The 18,010-nt window shown below is 43.2% G+C and overlaps 1 protein-coding gene across 2 annotated transcripts in view; it reads left to right on the forward strand.

The window, feature by feature from the left end:
• Positions 1–18,010, forward strand: part of ZNF703 (zinc finger protein 703) — a 51,715-nt gene that overhangs the window by 7,129 nt on the left and 26,576 nt on the right. Inside the window, exon 3 of one of the 2 annotated variants that reach the window (XR_008598228.1) lies at positions 10,670–10,913. The exons of the other annotated variant lie outside the window; for it this stretch is intronic. The gene's annotated coding sequence lies outside the window, so the exon portion shown is untranslated. The remainder of the gene's footprint in view (positions 1–10,669; positions 10,914–18,010) is intronic. 2 annotated transcript variants of the gene reach the window in all.

Consider the following 18,010-nt stretch of genomic DNA (forward strand, 5'->3'; position numbering starts at 1 on the left):
AATTGATCATGTATGTAAGAAGTTGTGGGAAGTAAAAAAAAAACCACCTTTGTTTCCTAGAAAACTGCAATGCTCATTTTCTGTTGTGGGCAAGCATTGTGGGTGTTGAACTGACTGAACAAGGTAGTGAAGAACAAACTAGCAAGGACTGATCAAACTAACAATTCTGTTTACGAACAGGAAGGGCTTTGATCATTTGTTAATTTTTTAAAAAAATTATAGTTCCACAAAATGCTTTGGGAAGGGCACCATAAAAAGTGGGTATACCCCTGGCTCCATCAGTCTTGCATACAAAAAGCAAATCTGGGGAATGGGCAAGATTCAGGAGGCAATTATAAGCACAGTTACTTGACAGTAAGTCTCTCTGAATTCAAGAGGACCTACTTCAGCGTAAATTTGCCTGGGATTAGGCTGTCATGTTGTCTTTTTTCTGATAGGGTTATCCCTCATGATTGTTTTCTGCATCGTTGATGTGGATGCCAAGATTTCAGTTGCTATCAGTGATCTGTGCAATTGTATCATTTCAATTTGCTGTGTTTATTTTTTAATATCTAGCACAACATAAAGCAATAAAAATAAGTGGTCTGTTGACCACCAAACTGACAATAATATCTAGGAATATTTTCCTTTAACAGGCACCTGTTTGGTCACATCTAATAGAGTATAAAGGGAGATCTTGACCATCTTCTCCTAATGCCTGGACTGCATCTGTACGTGTTCAAGGGGAGATGCCAAAGCCCGCTCTTCAGATATTATGCAAGGGCAAACAGGGTGATAGATGACTCTCTGGTGTCTCTGTTGTTACCAGGGCCGATTCCAGACGGCCCTCCCCATTCCGAAACGTCGCGCGGAAAACGTGAAATAATCTCGTTTTCTCATGCGAGTTTTGTGCGACATCGCGCGAGAAAATGCGATATTTCACGTTTTCCACACGACGACGCGCGACGTTTCGGAATCGGGAGGGCCGTCTGGAATTGGCCCAGTTCTTGTGGCAAAAGCCAGTTCCACAGCTTAGTTCACACATACAGAAGAATGAGGTGGAAGAGCTCAAAAGTGGTTTCTTTTCATTTATACTACATTTTTCTCCCCAATGGGGACTCCAAGTGGCATACAATGTTCACCCTTCTTCCATTTTATGCTCTCACAAGATCACCCAGCAAATTTACATCACAGATGGGGATTTGAACCTGGGTCTCCTAGATCCCAGTCTGACACTTAGACTTCAGTTGGTAGTTTCTAGCTGTGGATGTTTTTTTTAAAAAAAAAACCTTGCAAAGGGAAAAGATTCTAACCCCCCCCCCACTCCTTTGCCTGCTCTGGTTGCTTTCTACTCACAAGTAGGTTTTAACATTGGCAAAGCATTCCTACTATGTGATCCTCCACCTGCTATCTGAAGCAGCACCGTTCTTTCTACCACTTCCAGGCGCCATCACCCCATTCTGCACGGTGTGAACCAGGCCTAAAGCTACTCCTTATGTGATGCTTTTCTACATGGATATCATCTCTGTACAGTGAGAAACCTGTAAAAATACATACATTGTCAAGTGAAGAACATGTCCTATTTGGTTATAAATGCATGGATCGTGACGCTCCTACACTTGTTGCTTGGCTTCCTGATGGATGTATTCTCATAACTTGGCTTCCTGATAGAGCTGCCCATAGCAAAATAAGACACTGGCATGTTCTTCCCACATCACTCCTATTTGTTGCGACCATGAAGCAGCCTTTACAGGAGCTGTGAACAAGTACTTTTTTCTTGAGCTCTAAGATTTGGAGGTCTTCTGGTTCTCTTGTTTTTAGGGACATGTCTTGCTGAAGATCTCAAGGCCTTGTTCCTTATGCTTGAATGGGGGCTGAATTTATATTTTACTTCTAAATGTCTTTACATGGGCTAAGCAAAGTGAAGCTTTAGTTTAAGGTGTGTGTGGGGGGGGGGGTTGTTTGCTTGTTTTGCTTTTTTGGCATTGTGTATCACGTACACTCTTGAACAGGCAGACGTCAAGTGAAAGTCTGTATAAGAGCCCAGGATAAGATTCTACATTTCAGGTTTGAAACAAGCTCTGATCCACCTACCCATTTTCAAGTGGTGGAGAGAGGTAGGGTTGCCAACACATCTGGAGGAAAATGCTCTATCCCTTTAATACAGTCTTAATGGGATGTTATTTACCAGAGGGTAAACCTCTCGGCCGTTTCCACACATTTTTCTCCAAGAGTGTGTTGGCAACCCTAGGGAGAGGGAAAAAATCAAATATATATATTGCAATTAATGCAAATTCAGAAAAAAATGTCTTAATTTAGAATGTGGTTCAGTTATTTTATTCTGAAGACATCCTATGATTTGTTAGCCACAAATTTCAATGCTCCCTGTCCCTGTGGTATCATCTTCCTTGAAGTGCGCGGATGTGTGTGTGTGTGTGTGTGTGTGCGCGCGCGCGCCGTATAATATATGAAATCTGAAATCTTTTTTTAGCCAAGCAAAGCTACGAGAGCTTTGTGATCTTGTTTGGTAACAGACTTAACAAGCCAGTGTGGTCTACTATACCACATGGCAGTGTCAGACTGAGAAGAGAGACATGGGTTCAAATCCCCACTCCTTTTTGAATCACTCACCCTCTGCTACTTTAATCCTACTTCACAAGGTTGTTGAGAGGATAAGATGGAGGACGGACAAACCATGTACTCTGCTTTGAATATCTTGAAATAAAGATGGGATTAAAAATATGCTAGTATACAAGCTGCCACAAAGAGGCTGCCATGGCACGCAGATTAGATTATTTATCTCCACAAAATGACAAAAAGCAGGTTTTTTCCTGGGCGGAGGCAGTCACTTGTGTGGAGGCAGCTGGCACACAGAGTTTTTGAACACAATCTCTGCAAGGTAGCCATTTTGTAAAGGGGAGGTTATGATATTTCTGAGGTAATATTACATTTTTTTCTTGATTTTCCCTTGAGTGTTGCCCTTCCTTGGCATCTGGCAGGGCTTTTTTCTGGCAGCACTCACCAGTACTAAGTACCGGCATCTTTTTATGCGGGGGGGGGGGTTGTTTTCAAGGAATTCGTGGAAATCAGTGCAACCATATATTTATATATACGAGTACCAGCACCTTTTTAAAAAGGAAAAAAGATCAGATGAAAGGTAACCATGACTGAAAGTTTCTGTTCAGCTTGGATAACATTTTGAGTCTCAACCACCACAGACAACAGCTTCTTCATTCCTTGTTTCACCCAGACAAATTCCAGGTTGCAATTCCTTTTCCAGCATTGCAAAGAACGTGCTCCCAGTGCTGCAAAGCATTATTTGGAACCTGCAATTTTATCTGCTGCTGAACGATCGAGCCGCCAATGTATTAAAGAAGTCCCTGTCAGACATATGCCTTGGTTACTGCTGAATTCATCTTCTAATAAGAGCTCCGGGATGTACTTTATTAATCATTCTGTCTAACAGCCCACACTCGAGAGTTTTCAGCATGATTTGATTTCTTCCTGTCTTTCTGAAAAGAAAAATATATGGCTAGGCGCAATGGGTAATATATGGCTTAATTTAGGAGTTCTATGCTTTTGAATTACCATTTTCATGTATGTGAGGCACATGTAATGCACTCGCAGCATTTAGTGAGGAAATCTCCAGGGTTTTGTGTTTGCCTGAAAGCAAAGAATTGGCTCAAAGCGAGAGATTTTTTTAAAATTTTATTTTCCAAGCCAGCTGCCAGTGGTCTTCTGCCCTGTGGGGGCAGTTGTTCAAATGACACAGGTGGGAGCCGGGACACTGCAAAGGATGTGTTCCAATTCCTATTGACAGTAAACTGCTGTTCTCCTTATTGCATAACAACAAGTTTCCTAGCTCTAGCCCAGGACTGTGAAAGACCTTTAGTGGTTGACTCCCGGCTGACCCTGATCCCCACACTCCCCTATGAATGGTTGCAATAACACCAGCTGTCCGTTACTCAAACTCTAACTGAGGAGGAAAAAGCCCTGATTATCCAAATACAGTCATTAAAGGGGAAATGTGTTTTTAGGGCTGTCAGAGTGATTAATGAGGGTTAGCAAGCTTCACAAATGCACTTGTTTAGTCTAACTGGCAGCCTCTATTTTCCTATTGATTTATTGCAGCAGTTGTGTGTGTATGTGTGTGTTTCATTGGAGTGTGTGTGTGTGGGGGGGGAGAAGATTCCGGACACTTTGCAATTGTTTGCTGCTTAAACAGAAATCATGCAAAGAATTTTTTGTTCATGTTGTAGGGGATCACTTTAAAAGACAGGAGTCTTTTTTCTGTTTCTTTTTTGTTTTTGGCTAGCTCACAACCAAAACCTAACAAAGGCCATGTTATCCTTTTGGACTAGAAAAAAGAATGAGCTGGATGCTGTAGCCTGAAAGCTGTTCTGTCAAGGTGCAAGATCCTTGCTAAATATCTTGGTTAATTCATCATGAAAGGAATCTGGCTGCAGAGGAGATGTTGGCCACCAAACTCATGAATTAAGAGTGTCAAAAGTCTATTTCCATGAATGACGAATTCTGCTCTGGTCTTCATTTTTGCATGAGATGGATTCCTGTGCTAAATTAGGGAAAGAAGACAAATTAGTAAAGAGGTTCCAGCAAAGGAAGTTAAACTATTGCCATATGCAAGCAAGACCTTCAATACAACATAGCACTAGAAATCTGTGGGGTGTCACCTTTGAGGTACAATTGGTTGATTGCAGATGTTTTGGAGGCTTTTGAGAGTCGCGTTTGAAAACAGTAAGCAAGTTGCCAGCCCTCATGGATGAGAAACTTTGTTAACACAATGAAGATCTGAAATCCCCTTCTACAGATAATCCATTTAGTGTAATATAGTGGTTACTCTGACCTGAATAGCCCAGGCAAACCCCATCTCATCAGATCTCGGAAGCTAAACAGGGTCAGCCTTGGTTAGTGATTGTATGGGAAACCTCCAAAGAAGACGAGGGTTGCAGAGGCACACAAAGGCAAACACCTTTGTTAGTCTCTTGCTTTGAAAATCCCAGTTGGGGTTGCCATAAGTCAGCTATTACTTGACAGCACTTTCCTCCACCACCAGTGCAGTGGTTAGAGTATCAGAATATGATCTGAGAGACCCAGGATCGAATCTCGACTGTCTGCCATGGAAGCTTTCTAGGTAACCTTGTGTCAGTCACACAGCCTAACCTAAAATGGAGAAGAGAAGAATGATGTGAGCCTCTTTGGGTTCCCATTTATTTACTGCCTTTATTGCCCATTGGCAATAAAGGCAGTAAATAAATAAATGAACATGGCTCTAACGTAGAGAAGGCAGATTTTATATTTGAGCAAGAGCTAAACATTGATCCACGCGTGTTGTGCCTGCTTACTCCCATGTAAGTTATACAGAGGCAAAAGTTCCTCCAGGAAGAGCAAAAGAAACTAATAAAGACACTTTTAACAGCACATTTTTGAGCTTTTTGCATAAGGTGAAATGACATGCAATCACCATGAGAGGAGGAGGAGCAATAAAACATTTTAAAACAGCTGCCTCAGGTTCCAGTTCAATTGAAGATGCTGGTTATGAGCCTTAAAGCAGTTCACTGCCTAATAGCTAAAGGACCATCTCTATATGTTCCTGCTTGCCAACTTTGATCCTCACTCAGGTTGCCATCGGCTGCCTGTTCCCCTATTTAAGGGAGCCCACCTGGAATAGACCAGAACTGGTGCTTTTTCTATTGCATCTACCCTATGGAAGAGGCACCCTGAGGAGGTGAGGCTGCATGCACTGTCTCTATAAGTTTTAGGAGGCACTGCAAGGCCATTTGATTTGCCAGGGCTTTTAATGAATTGTAGGCTACAGGCATTTTTAGGTGGGGGTTATTTGGAGGTTTTTTGTATTTTATATGTTTTAAATTTGAATTTGGAAATTGCCTTGAACCATAGGGGCTGGTAATGGTAAGGCATAAATATTTTAATAAATATATAACGATACAAATCCTAAAGTATTTTGGTAGAAAATTACGCTCTTTATAATTTTCAAGGCCCAAATAACAGCACAAAACAGTCCAAGTGAAATTAAAAGGGGGTGGGATCCCACAAATGCATCTCAACTTTGTAATGGAATTTCTAAAGGATGGCAGGTTTTCTACACAGGTTTTTTTTTGTCAGTTCTAGCCCCATACTGCTTTGATCCCCTGATTTCTGCATGCAGTTTTTGCCTTTAGTTTTCTCATCTTCTTCGTCAGATTCTTCTTTATGTTTTCCTGGGGTTTCCCCCCAGTTCTTTTGAGATTACTTTTAACCTGGTCTTTTCTAGAACCTGATTTAGAGTCGATTTTTTCCCCTTGTATTCAATGCTTCCTTCAATTTTGTTTGTCCTTGCCATTCCCACCCACTTCCAACTAGGGTTGCTAGGTCCCCAGACCCCCACCCCCCTGGGCAGTTCAGAGGCCCAGCACCTACCTTTTGGCTTCCCTCTCGTGTGTGCACTCCCAGCCTGTGCGATGACATCACTTCCAGGAAATGATGTCATTGTGTGGGTCACGTGCTGCCCTGGAAGCGCTCCCGCACTCTGCAGGGGGCCAAATCAGGCCCGAATTGGCCCGAATCCAGTCACTGCGGAGCATAGGAGCACTCCTGCTCTCTGCAGCAGCCCAATTCCACCCGAATCTGGCCCAAATTGAGCTGTTGCAGCATGCAGGAGCGCACTGTGCCGCCCAGGAGTGCATACTGGGAGGCGCGTTCCCCCTCCCCTGCCAGCCAGGTAAACAGGGGTGGGGAGTGGAAGGTGGGAGCGGGGGGGGGGGACTGACAACTCTACTTCCAACCCACTTTTAGATGACTGGATGTTCATCATTGACGAACCACTCCCCCCTTCCTTTCCCCCCTTCCTGGTTTTGTTTTATCTATTTTTTATCTTCAGTTTCATATTGCTGTATTAACATGCTGTTGTACTAACAGGTGTAGCAGGTTCTCCAAGTTTCCAGTTTTCTGTAGTCCCTTCCATTGGGGAGATACACCGCCCCCCTGCCCTGCCCCCCCCCCGCTTTTTTCACTGCAAGGGAAGGGGCTGGAGGCTCACTTTTTATCATCAATTTTATATTGATAAATCAACATGCCATTGTAATAAAAGGTGCAGCAGGTCCTCTAAATTCACAAGTCTCCAGGCCCTTCCTTTGTGGAGATATATGGGATATATATCTTCAAGGGAAGGGTCTAGAGACTTATTTTTTTACTTTTAAAAAAATGAAAGCTAGGAATTCAGAGAACCTGCTGCACCTTTTATTACAACAGTAAGTTGCTCTATTAATCTATTGGTATGAAATTGATGATTTTTTTAAAAAATTGCAAAAGACTCAGTGACCGAGGGGAAGGTGGGAGTGGCCCCTTCTAGCACCAACCCCCCCCCCCCCATTACAGGTTGAAAAGCACATAGCCATTGCTGCTCCAGGTGCCATCCCAACAGAGGTCAGTTTGCCCCGCTAGTGCCAGCTTCAGCCTCCTGGCTCTGAATCAACCTAGGCAGAGCTCTCCATTTTGGATGGGGGAGGGCTTGGATATGGATGGCAGAGCTGGTCCCCATTTAGGCTTCCCTATATGTTCATTTTCAACCTTTTTTTAAAAACCAGCCTTTATATCATTCTATCAATCTATAGATAAAAGTATGTGCAAAACATAAATAAAGGGGGGTGCTGGGATGTCATCAATGATGCCACCAATGATACCGCCCCCCCTTGAAAATCCTGATTATTTAAGGCACGTGCAGAACAAAATTAAGTGACTCCACAACGGCAGGGCAAATGTGCAAAAGAACCGCACCCAAACTGAATCCAGTGTTTGGGGATCAACTGCTATGAAAATCAGGAATAAGTCTAGCGCGTGGAAAAGCCTCACATCTCCAAAAACCCCTGGACTCTGATCTAAGAAACAGTTTCCCTTTTCCTGAGAGAAGGAAGGATATGAGAGAGAAAGCCAGAGGAAAGAGAAATAAAAGGACTGAGAGAAAACTGTAGCTGGGAACAGCCCTGTGAATGCTGAAAGGCCACCAGTGAGTATTGTAGAAGTTAGAGTCATCATGAACATCTTGGAGTCCTGCTGTAAGACTGAATATCCAAGTAGAAACTTTTAAGACTGTCTATGTTAGGAGGAAAAGTTGTTCAGTCATACTGGTCCACAAATGCCTGTTACCGTTCGTGATATGAAAGAAGGGGTTGGAGAGCCCTTTGCCTTATATCAATGCATATTAAAAACGGATACAGGATGAAATGCTTTGCCCAGGGGCCTCCTTACTGCCAGATTGAACCCCTACATCCTCATTTACTGTTAAGATCCCCATATTCTGGATTTCATTACAGTTTCCCAGTCAGGGCTGCAGTTGGTTTGGAGCCTATGATTATACTGTCCAACTGAGGGTGGGGGGGCGTTGTCCCATCAAAGGATTCTGTGTAAAAATGGGTTTTAATTTGTAGCATGATAGGGGATGAGACTGGCCACTGAGGGCAATAGGATGCCTGACCAAATGGACCATTGGTCTGATAATCCAGTAAGACTGTTATTACACCATCATTGATATAGATTGGATGGAGAGATAGATGAGAAGGAGGGATGGGATGGTTATTTATTACAAATTGGCTGGGGAACATCTGGAAATGTGGCAACCCACCAAGTGAGAAGACTTGCTATGATCTGCCTGTTTCCAGTCCCAACTGTGCCTGCAGGTGTGTAGAAGAAAGAACCCTCCGGGCAGTCTTTTCCTATTTGATGTCCCCTTTGTTTCCTTCAGATGCATCCATTTCCCCTTTGCAGGCCTGAAGAAACTCTCTTTCCCCCCAAATTGACAAGACAATGCACAGAGCAGCACAAAGTTAAATGATTCTCTGCAGGGCTTGGTGACGTGAGACTTTCAGACAGATTTCCAGGCAATATTGTTTGGAAGAGATGTTATTTTACAATGATGATGATGTATGGGTAGCAGTTAGCTCTCTGTTTATTATCTTGGTGAATAACTGAGGAGACATAATTCTCTGCGTACTAGAAAAGTTCTCAACGAAACATTTAGCAGGCCACTTCATTTAGAAAGGATATTTCTTTAACATGATTCACAATAACAGCCTTCCATAGCTTGTAATGTTTTCTGTAAGGAGTCTCTGCCAAAAGTTGAAAAGAGAAGCTGAACTGTGATTTCTCACAGTGGAAGCTGACTGTGTGAGTATGGTATAGCAGTTAGTGTGAGGCCTGCATTCAAATCTTCTCTCTGCTTTGAAGGGACTTTGAGGGACTTTGGGTCAGGTACTTTGTCTCAGCCTAAGCTGCTTTACAAGGTTGTTGTGAGGATAAAATAAAGGAGGGGAGAGCCCTGAACACCACCCTGAACTCCTCTGAGGAAGGGCAGGAGAGGAAATGCAACACACAGGCTAGCCAACATTTCAAAAGAGAGAGAAAGCCCATGTGGAGTAGTGGTTAAAATGTCAGACTAGGATCTGGGAGACCCAGGTCTGAATCTCTACTCTGCCATGGAAGCTCACTGAGTGACCTTAGGCCAGTCACACTCTCAGCCTAATCTACTTCACAGGGCTGTTGTGAGGATCAATTGAGAAGAGAATTACATAAGTCATTTTGAGTCCCCATTAGGGGAGAAAGGTGGAGTATAAATGAAGTATATAAATAGATAAAAATACCTGTGTAATGATTAGACTAGAACTAGGAAAACCTAGGTTCAAATCCCTATTTAAGCATTACCTTGGGCCAATTATTTCCTTTCAGACCTATATCCTGCGATATCCCTTGCAAAGTTGAAACAGAGTTGAGGAAAACCTTGTATCTTGTTGAAGTTTGCAGCTATGGGGGGCATGTTGGGGGTACAGCCCCCTTAGAGATAAATGATGCCCTTCTCAGAATTTCTACTTGTATATTGTTGTCATTCCTTCAAGTGGTTTAAAGTGTATGAAGTGCAAAAATAATTTAGTCAAATAATGACATTGGATAGATAGCCACCATGTTTTGAATAGTTTACCCAGCTGTGACTCCTCTAGAATCCAGAGCCCAGATGAGTACATGGAAACCTGACCTTTAAAATCAAATTAATTACAAATTATATAAAGTTAGTGTAAGCATATTTATTATATTTTCATCCATCATTTCAGCCCAAGTTTTGCTTCCAAAGCAACACACAAGAAACAAAACTGACTACAAAATAATAATTTAAATTCAAAACAACATATTCCTGGGGGGGGGGGGGTGGATTCTCAGCTGAGTCTGTGATCTGTAGCAATTGAAAGCTGGAGGGACAAGAGTCTCAGCTGGATTCTGGCAAGGTGGAGGTGGGCCTGGCTACCTCTTGCCCTCCCTCTGAGGAATGTACCTATATTCAGTTTTTGTTTTCATGTTGGCATAAGATGTCTGCATGACATAAAATTGATGGCTGTTCTTTCCTCACAATGTAAGTATGAAAGTCCCAGCCCTTGTGAAGTCTACATTCTTAGACGCTTAATCCTAAACAGATTTTCTTGGAAAGAACAACCTACTTTATTCAATTGGGTTTACTCATAGGAGAGTTTTCTTAAGATTGCAGCCCTAAATTCCCCATCCTTGACCCATGCTAATAACTTTGATCAGGAATTTTAAAACATGCACATTCATAGGTATACACTGAAAATGAAAAATCTCTTAGGGATCAGTTTACATTCTTGATTTCTTATTTTATTTCTTTTTTTAGCAGAGGCTTCTACCTGACTATTGATTGTACCCACTGAAGAACTGAGAGAGATGATGGTAACACCTTTTTCGCCACATGGGGGTGCATTCATACAGATGTGAGCCTCAATGGAATTGCAGATCTTTTTAATATGCAAACATGGGAAGAATGGAAATTAATCCTTAAATGCTTTGACACTTGAGCTGAAACTTCCCAGAAACAAAGAAAACAGGAACAAGAAGTAGGTGGTGTTCAAAAGTGATTGGTATGTAGATGATCACAGGTCAACATCTGTCTTGTAAAGAGTTTGATTTTTTCAAAGCTTGCACATTGCCAAAGGTCATATCTTTGATCTACAGAGGTTTACCATCCTTAAGATGCCCATTTACTTGTTTACAGGGATCCACTAAATTGATAATCTTTAAATACAATGGGGTTCCTATTCATGCGTGACATTTACTGAATGTGGCTAAACCATTTCTAAAAGAGAGGATTAAAGAGGGAGCAGCGGTGGCACATTCTTGTCCACATCCACATCCATGCCAGACTTAAAGCTCTTGTTCTGCCTACCTGTGTCAGATGGATGGAGGCTGTTTTCTAACCTAGGGGGATATAAGGGCTAAGCTACGTGTCACTGGAGTTCTGCAATTAGAAATTGGTATTTGTTTTTCTTATAAGGGGTTAAAGCAGTGGGGGGACATTTTCAATCACAGAAATTACAGGGGGGTGGGGAGATAGTGACTCCTTCTCTGGCCATGTGACTCTGATCCAGATTTTGGGGAGGGGGGCAGACTGTTTTTTGTTTTGTTTTTTACAATTAAGTATCACAGTTGGAGTTCCAGCCTGCAAACTCCAACACACATGAAGCTGCCTTATACTGAATCAGGCCATTGGCCTATCAAGGTCCATATTGTCTGCTCTGATTGGCAGTAGGGTTCAGGTCTGCTACCTGATCCTTTTAACTGGCGATGCCAGGAATTGAACCTGGGACCTTCTGCATGCTAAGTAGATGCTTTACTACTGAGACACATCCCTTCCCTTGGGTCAATTGTCCCCTAGAAGCACTGTTATTTCCATGATGGGTGTAGAATGGAAGAACTAAATCTAGGATTTACTTTACACATGGGAATTACCAGTTACAGACTCATTCTTTTATAAAGTTAACTGTGGTCTTACTAACTAAGTAGGGCAAAACACAGCCTGTTTGCAAAAAAAAAAGAGCAGTTTACTTTTGTGTTGAGGTTTAACTTAAGATTTTCCTAAAAGTTCTTGGCTCCCTTCTTCCCAGATGTGCCACAAGCCACTAGGATGCTGTCAGTTCCACCTTATTACCCAGGGTGAAGCTCATCCATTGTGTTGGCCCCTGTGATTTCCCCAAATGTGGGAAACTCGACTGTCTAATTGATGATAGCTCCACCTCCAGACCATCATATATCTAATTTGGAAGTGGCCCTGACTGTTCAGATACTTATATCAGAGAATTGGGGTCACTTCAGAACATGCTGTGTGCAAACCTGGAGGACACCCCAGAGTTGCAAAAAAATTTAAAAACAAAATTGGGGGGGGAGGTAAAATCCCCCCCCAAAACACCTGCTCTCTATGCCTTCACTCTCTTTCAGTGAGTCCCAGACTGGCCACAGGAACCTCACAACCACTGGGCCCTCCAAAAGACACATTCCAATGCACCTGACCACGCTGGGTTGCCTCAAGCTGCTCCACTCAGGGCCAGTACCGTGCACCTGGCCCAAGATCTACATTGAGCCCCAGCCTTGCAGCACTAGCCTGAGGGCAGCAAGGCTCAGATGCTACAAAAAGGGTAATGGGTGAGGGGACAGAAGGAATGGGATTCCCCCTCTCTGCAACTGCCCTACCCCAACATCACCACTGCTGTGAGACCACCATGGCTCTCAGCAGGGCTTTTTTTCTGGGAAAAGAGGTGGTGGAACTCAGTGGGTTGCCCTTGGAGAAAATGGTCACATGGCTGGTGGCCCCGCCCCCTGACCTCCAGACAGAGGGCAGTTTAGATTGCCCTCCACGCCACTCAGCAGCACAGAGAGCAATCTAAACTCCCCTCTGTCTGGAGATCAGGGGGCGGGGCCACCAGCCATGTGACCATTTTCAAAATGTTCCAGAATTCAGCACGGCTTGCAAACCCCTCCCCCACATCAACCCAGCACAATCCCAACATTTTGTTGTAGGTCCCCTCTTGTGTTCCAGAATTTTGATTTTCAAAATTTGACAAACTAGTAGCAAAGAGATCACTTGTGAGTGGTCTCTGGGTTTCTCTAGAAACTGGATTTCTCCTTCCCTATGTAAATACATTAGCCAATACATACTATCACTAATGAAACCACTTCAATGTTTTATGTATTGTGCTTTTTTATTTCCAGTCACCTGAATTACTGTTTCTCACTAATATTCCAGAAGTTCTAACCCTATTCCTCCCCTTCCAGTTTTTCCAGTCTCTAATAAAAACCCGTTTTTGCTACAAAGCCCTCCCCTCGTACATAAGTCTGAATAATTTATTTCAGTCCATATCTACTGCAACCTCTTGTTGCTAAATGTTTTTAACAACAGTAGTATTTGCTTGTGGGTGAGATAACATGGTTACAGCAGTTGCTGGGACACAGATGCTTCCATTAACAAAACTCTGTGTAATTAGCACTGCCCATCTCATGGACAATGGTATATTTCCAATGTGATTGCTCTGGGATATTTTTTTTCTGGTTGCAGAGCACTGAGTTGGATCCAGCTAGCCTTTCTGCTGGTAAAGAAGGAAGGAGGCATCCTCTTTGACCACCCCAAAAGGCCATGCCAAAAATCATGGAACCTATATGTACAAAAGCCATGTGGTATGAGGGCTGCAGAGGAGTGGAACTGGGTAAAACTGAGTGGGAAAACCAGCTGGATCTAAGCTATTGATTTTTGATCTGCAGCAAATCTTTAGCCCTGTTTTCTTACAGATAGGAATACAAAAGAGAGAGGGGGGTAAGTAAGGGATTTGTGAGTTATTAAGTCATAAGAACAGAGTCCTGCTGGATCAGACCAAAGATCTATCTAGTCCCGCATCTTGTGACCCATGGGATGACTGCAGGAAGTCTACAGGAAGGCAAGCATCCTCTGTTGCTGTTGCCTTTAAGCAAATGTTTTTCTGTGGTTTCCTTTCTACAAACATAAAGGTTTCATTTAGCAGTCAGAGCTAACAGCCATTAGTAGTCTTCTCTTCCTTGAGTTAGTCTAATCTCCTTTTAAAGTCATGGTCATCAACACATCCTACAGCAGCAAGTTCCACAAGTTAACAATGCACAGGTGTGGGGCGAAGGAATATTTTATTCTTTCTGTCATGAATCTATGGATAGTCCTCTTCACTGTATGATGCTGAGTTCTGGTATTATGGAGAAGGGAGAAACAGTGGATTGGATCCAACCAGCTTTTCTGCTGGTGAAAAAGGAAGGAGACATCCTCTTTGACCACTCAGAAGGGCTATGCTGATGAGAATCACAGGCTTGTGTGTGTACAAAAACCATGTGGGATGGGGACTGCAGTATTGAAGGAAATTGGGTGAGATTGGCTGGATCCAATCTGGTGGATCTCACTCAATTCACTCTGAAAAATTTCCCTTACACATTGTGTCATGAACATACACATGTTCCACCTTGGACATTCCATGCTAATCATGCCATAGCCAGATGGGTCAATGGAACTCTATGTACTGACTCGGAAAATCTCCTTTTAAATAAACTCTGAACTAAGTCATGCATGATGTTAGGATTATGGAGTTGAAGCTCCAGATGTGTAATTTAGCTCTAAAAAGCAGCCACTAGGGGTAGGGCAATCTGAAAGGATGGGGTAATTTTTCACCCTTGCTGTTTGTTTATTTATTTAGAAAATGGATATGCCATCTCTGCAGAGATCGGCTGGAGGCAGCTCACTAAGTAAAGACAATACAATAAAATCATAAAAGCAACAGTATAAGAATGAATAATTAAACACGCCGTGAAAGCAAGCCAGAGGCATAAAACCAGCACAAAACAAACATTCACAATGCAATCTTAAGCAGAGTTACTCCTGTCTAAAGCCTGTTGGTTTTAATTGGCTTAGACTGGAGTAACTCTTCTTAGGATTGCACTGTCAGTTACCTAGCATGTCCATAAAACAGGCTAGAAGTAGACCACAAAGCAACTTTTTAAAAATGGAACCACTCAGATAAAGCCTGAGTAAAAAGCATTGTGGCTGGGCACTTACAGTGAGGTGGGCACCAGGCAAGCCTCAAGGGAGAGGCTGTTTCAAATTCAAGGTGCCACCACTGAAAAAGTCCTGTTTCTGGTAACTCCCTGCTGTCTCCTCTGCAGGTGTGGGCACAGAGAGCAAGGATTGTGAGGAGGATTTTAACTGGTGGGCTGGCCAGTACTCAAGGAGTTTGTCCTTCAAGTACCCTAGCCCCACATCACTGAGGGCCTTGAAATTAAGCACCAGCCAGGGCCAGTTCCAGATTTTGGAGGGCACTGGCCAGAGCATGCTCAGCCCCCCCCCCCCATGCCCACTACTAGGCTCCTCTTCTTGCCCTCCCACCCATGTCTCCCTGCCTGCCTATGCAGCCTTCCTTTGCCCACTCACATGATCTCCCACCATCTGCAGTCCCAGCTGACCACTCTGCCTGCATGCCCTTTTTTTGACACTGCTGGGTACAGCTAGAAGCGCCACTGCCATAGCCACCAGGAATGTTGATGCTTTCTGCAGCACCCACATGCCCTTCTCCAGCACCACTTAGCAATACAACTGGTAGCAGAGGTGACAAAGAACTCCCAGGCAGGCAGTGGAAGGGTGTGAGCGCAGGCATCAGAGGAGATGTGTGAGTCAGCAGCAGTGGGCCCCATTGGAAGCCACAGGCCCTGGTAGCTGCCCCATTTTGCTGTGTGCTGACATCAGCCCTGGAACCAGCACTTTTTACTGTGCTCAGAAACAGAGGTCCAGTTTCCATACTAAAAGTGCACTCCTACAACTCTACCAGGCTGCTTTTGGCAACCATAAAATAGCTTCCTATTTTCTTTTCCCTACTAAGGCTTAAAGCAGCTGGTGATGCAGGGACCTATACGGAAGGCACAGGAGAGGAAGAGTAACTCTCCTAAACCCCACACTTGGTGCTGATTCAGGTACCTCTATTATATGGCTCTTTTATGTACACCTAAATTACTCATCTGGATTTCCGATCCAGAACTCCTAATTTGGTCCTTAACTATTTCTGTTGATGGTTGCCATCAAAGTTCTTTGTACCTGATTTCTGCGGTCTCAAGAAAGGTTGTGTTAGCTTGTAGAAGAAAAAGACCTTTTTTCTGGGGGGGGGGGGCAGAGAGACCATCTTCACCATAAACCCATCGAGTTCCACATTTGCTAGCCACATGCTGATTTGTCCCAGGCACAACCTGAACTCGCGGATGAAGTGTCATTGGCACAGCAGAAAGGAACCGCAAAAGCATTCTTCTCCTGGAATGGCTGAGCCCAGAGGGGAAGCAAAGGGAAGTATTTATCACTGCAGCATTTTGAAAAGTGCCTTGGAAAGAGTACCAATTGTGGGTAGGCTTTAAATCTTCTCCTAGGAGCTGACTGAGCTGCAGATTGGAATGGGCTCCTTTTAGAAGTCTTTGCTTAGCAGGAGTCTTTTAATTCCCCCATCCTGCATTCTTATTTTGTGCTGCATCGTTGTTGTTATGTCATTTTCTCCTGCTTAAATTTTACTCATTGAATGAGATTTTGGCAATTCAAATATTATAGAGAACATGGTTTGGATCTGAATTGGTGGTTCTGCTTAATTCCCCCACATCAGAATCTGTTTCAAACCACAGCTGTGGCATGTGTGGCTTCAGCACCCCTGCCCCCCCCATCACATCATTTTCCTAACGCGAAACGGTCCAAAGTGGGGTTCTAGAGGATCCTGAAGAAAGGAAATTTTAAAAGACAGTTTTTGAAAACTGAAACTTACAGATGTCCTCATGAATTGATCAAGATACGGGAGCAGCATACCTGAGCTAAGTCGTATGAAGAAGAACCAGAGGCCAAGGAGCAGGAACTGCAGTAAGAACCGCAGAGCACTGTAGAAGAGAACCGAGGAGAAATCTTTGCCAAAGAACTTAGCTCTTAAGGAAATGGCAAGGAACTGACCTAAGGAGGGAATCAGGCTGAAGTAAAAGAAATTGTTTTGCAACAGACATGATTCCTGGCACTTGCTCAAACACGTGTAATTCGTAACGTCTGTTTAGGCTCTTAGAGTCTCCTAGGATAGGGAACAGCCTAGTTAGGTTTAGCTGAATATATATTTCCCATGTTATTTTCTTACCTTTAATGCTCTTAATGGCTTTTAGATATACTGTTGAACAGGATTTTTGTGCATGTGCCTTTTAAGAATGCTTTTCAAAACCTTTAGTAAAAACTTGACTTTGTCAGGTAAGCTCTTGTTTTTGATGCTGTGCTTCCCACCCCACTCTGTATGGTTAGGTTGGATCCTATCAGAAGCCTAACCCATAAGGGTTTAAAGCAGTGGTTCCTAAACTTTTCTGAGCTATCACCCCTTTGGTTCCATAAACTCAGTGCCCCATACCCTATAAAAAAGTATTATTCAGAAGAGCAGTTTGCATGAGCTACTAAGGAAGACAGTAACAATAATATTCAAAACAGTAACAATTAATTGCACATTTATTCAAAATCCAATTAAAACTTTTTAATTTAATTCAACAAAATTGATGAACTTGATCTAGTTTGTAAATTAATCAACATCTGAGAAAAGTTTTTTTTAAAAAACATCCTGATGAGGACTGGGTATGCCTCAGGAGGCACAGAATCCGGGGAGCAGTTGAGAATTAGTTAAAGGGGGGATAGAAAACTGGCTACAAGCTACGGGGAGCTTATAGCGTCCTGGAGAGGGAGATCTGGGATGATTTTTAAATCATCTCCCTTCTTCTGAGATTTCTCACATGCCCAAGCCTCTCCCTCTCCCTCCCTCCCTCTCTCTCTCTCTCTCTCTCAATAAAATTTGGGAATTGTTGGCAATACTCCTCTCTGTATCACATCTCCCAGACTCTATGTTGAGCAGCAGTTTGTGACTCCAGAAGTCCCTGACATGTGAATCATTCTTTCTCTTTGTGATGCTTACCCATGCAGAGGTAGCTCTGTGCCAAAGCAGATAGCCACAGACAGATGCTTCCTTCACTCTTTTTCCTTCCATCCTGTCCTGGCCTCTGAAATTGTCTTAAGTACAGATTGTATTTTTCTCCTCCTGTTCATCCAAGCTGCCAGTCATCTTTCCTCCAGCTGGGTTTGTGCCTGCTGATCCCTAATTCATGATAAGAGAAAGCTCACAGTCATTTA

Source organism: Eublepharis macularius, chromosome 14, assembly GCF_028583425.1.
Source record: "Eublepharis macularius isolate TG4126 chromosome 14, MPM_Emac_v1.0, whole genome shotgun sequence".
NCBI classification, from domain to species: Eukaryota; Metazoa; Chordata; class Lepidosauria; order Squamata; family Eublepharidae; genus Eublepharis; species Eublepharis macularius.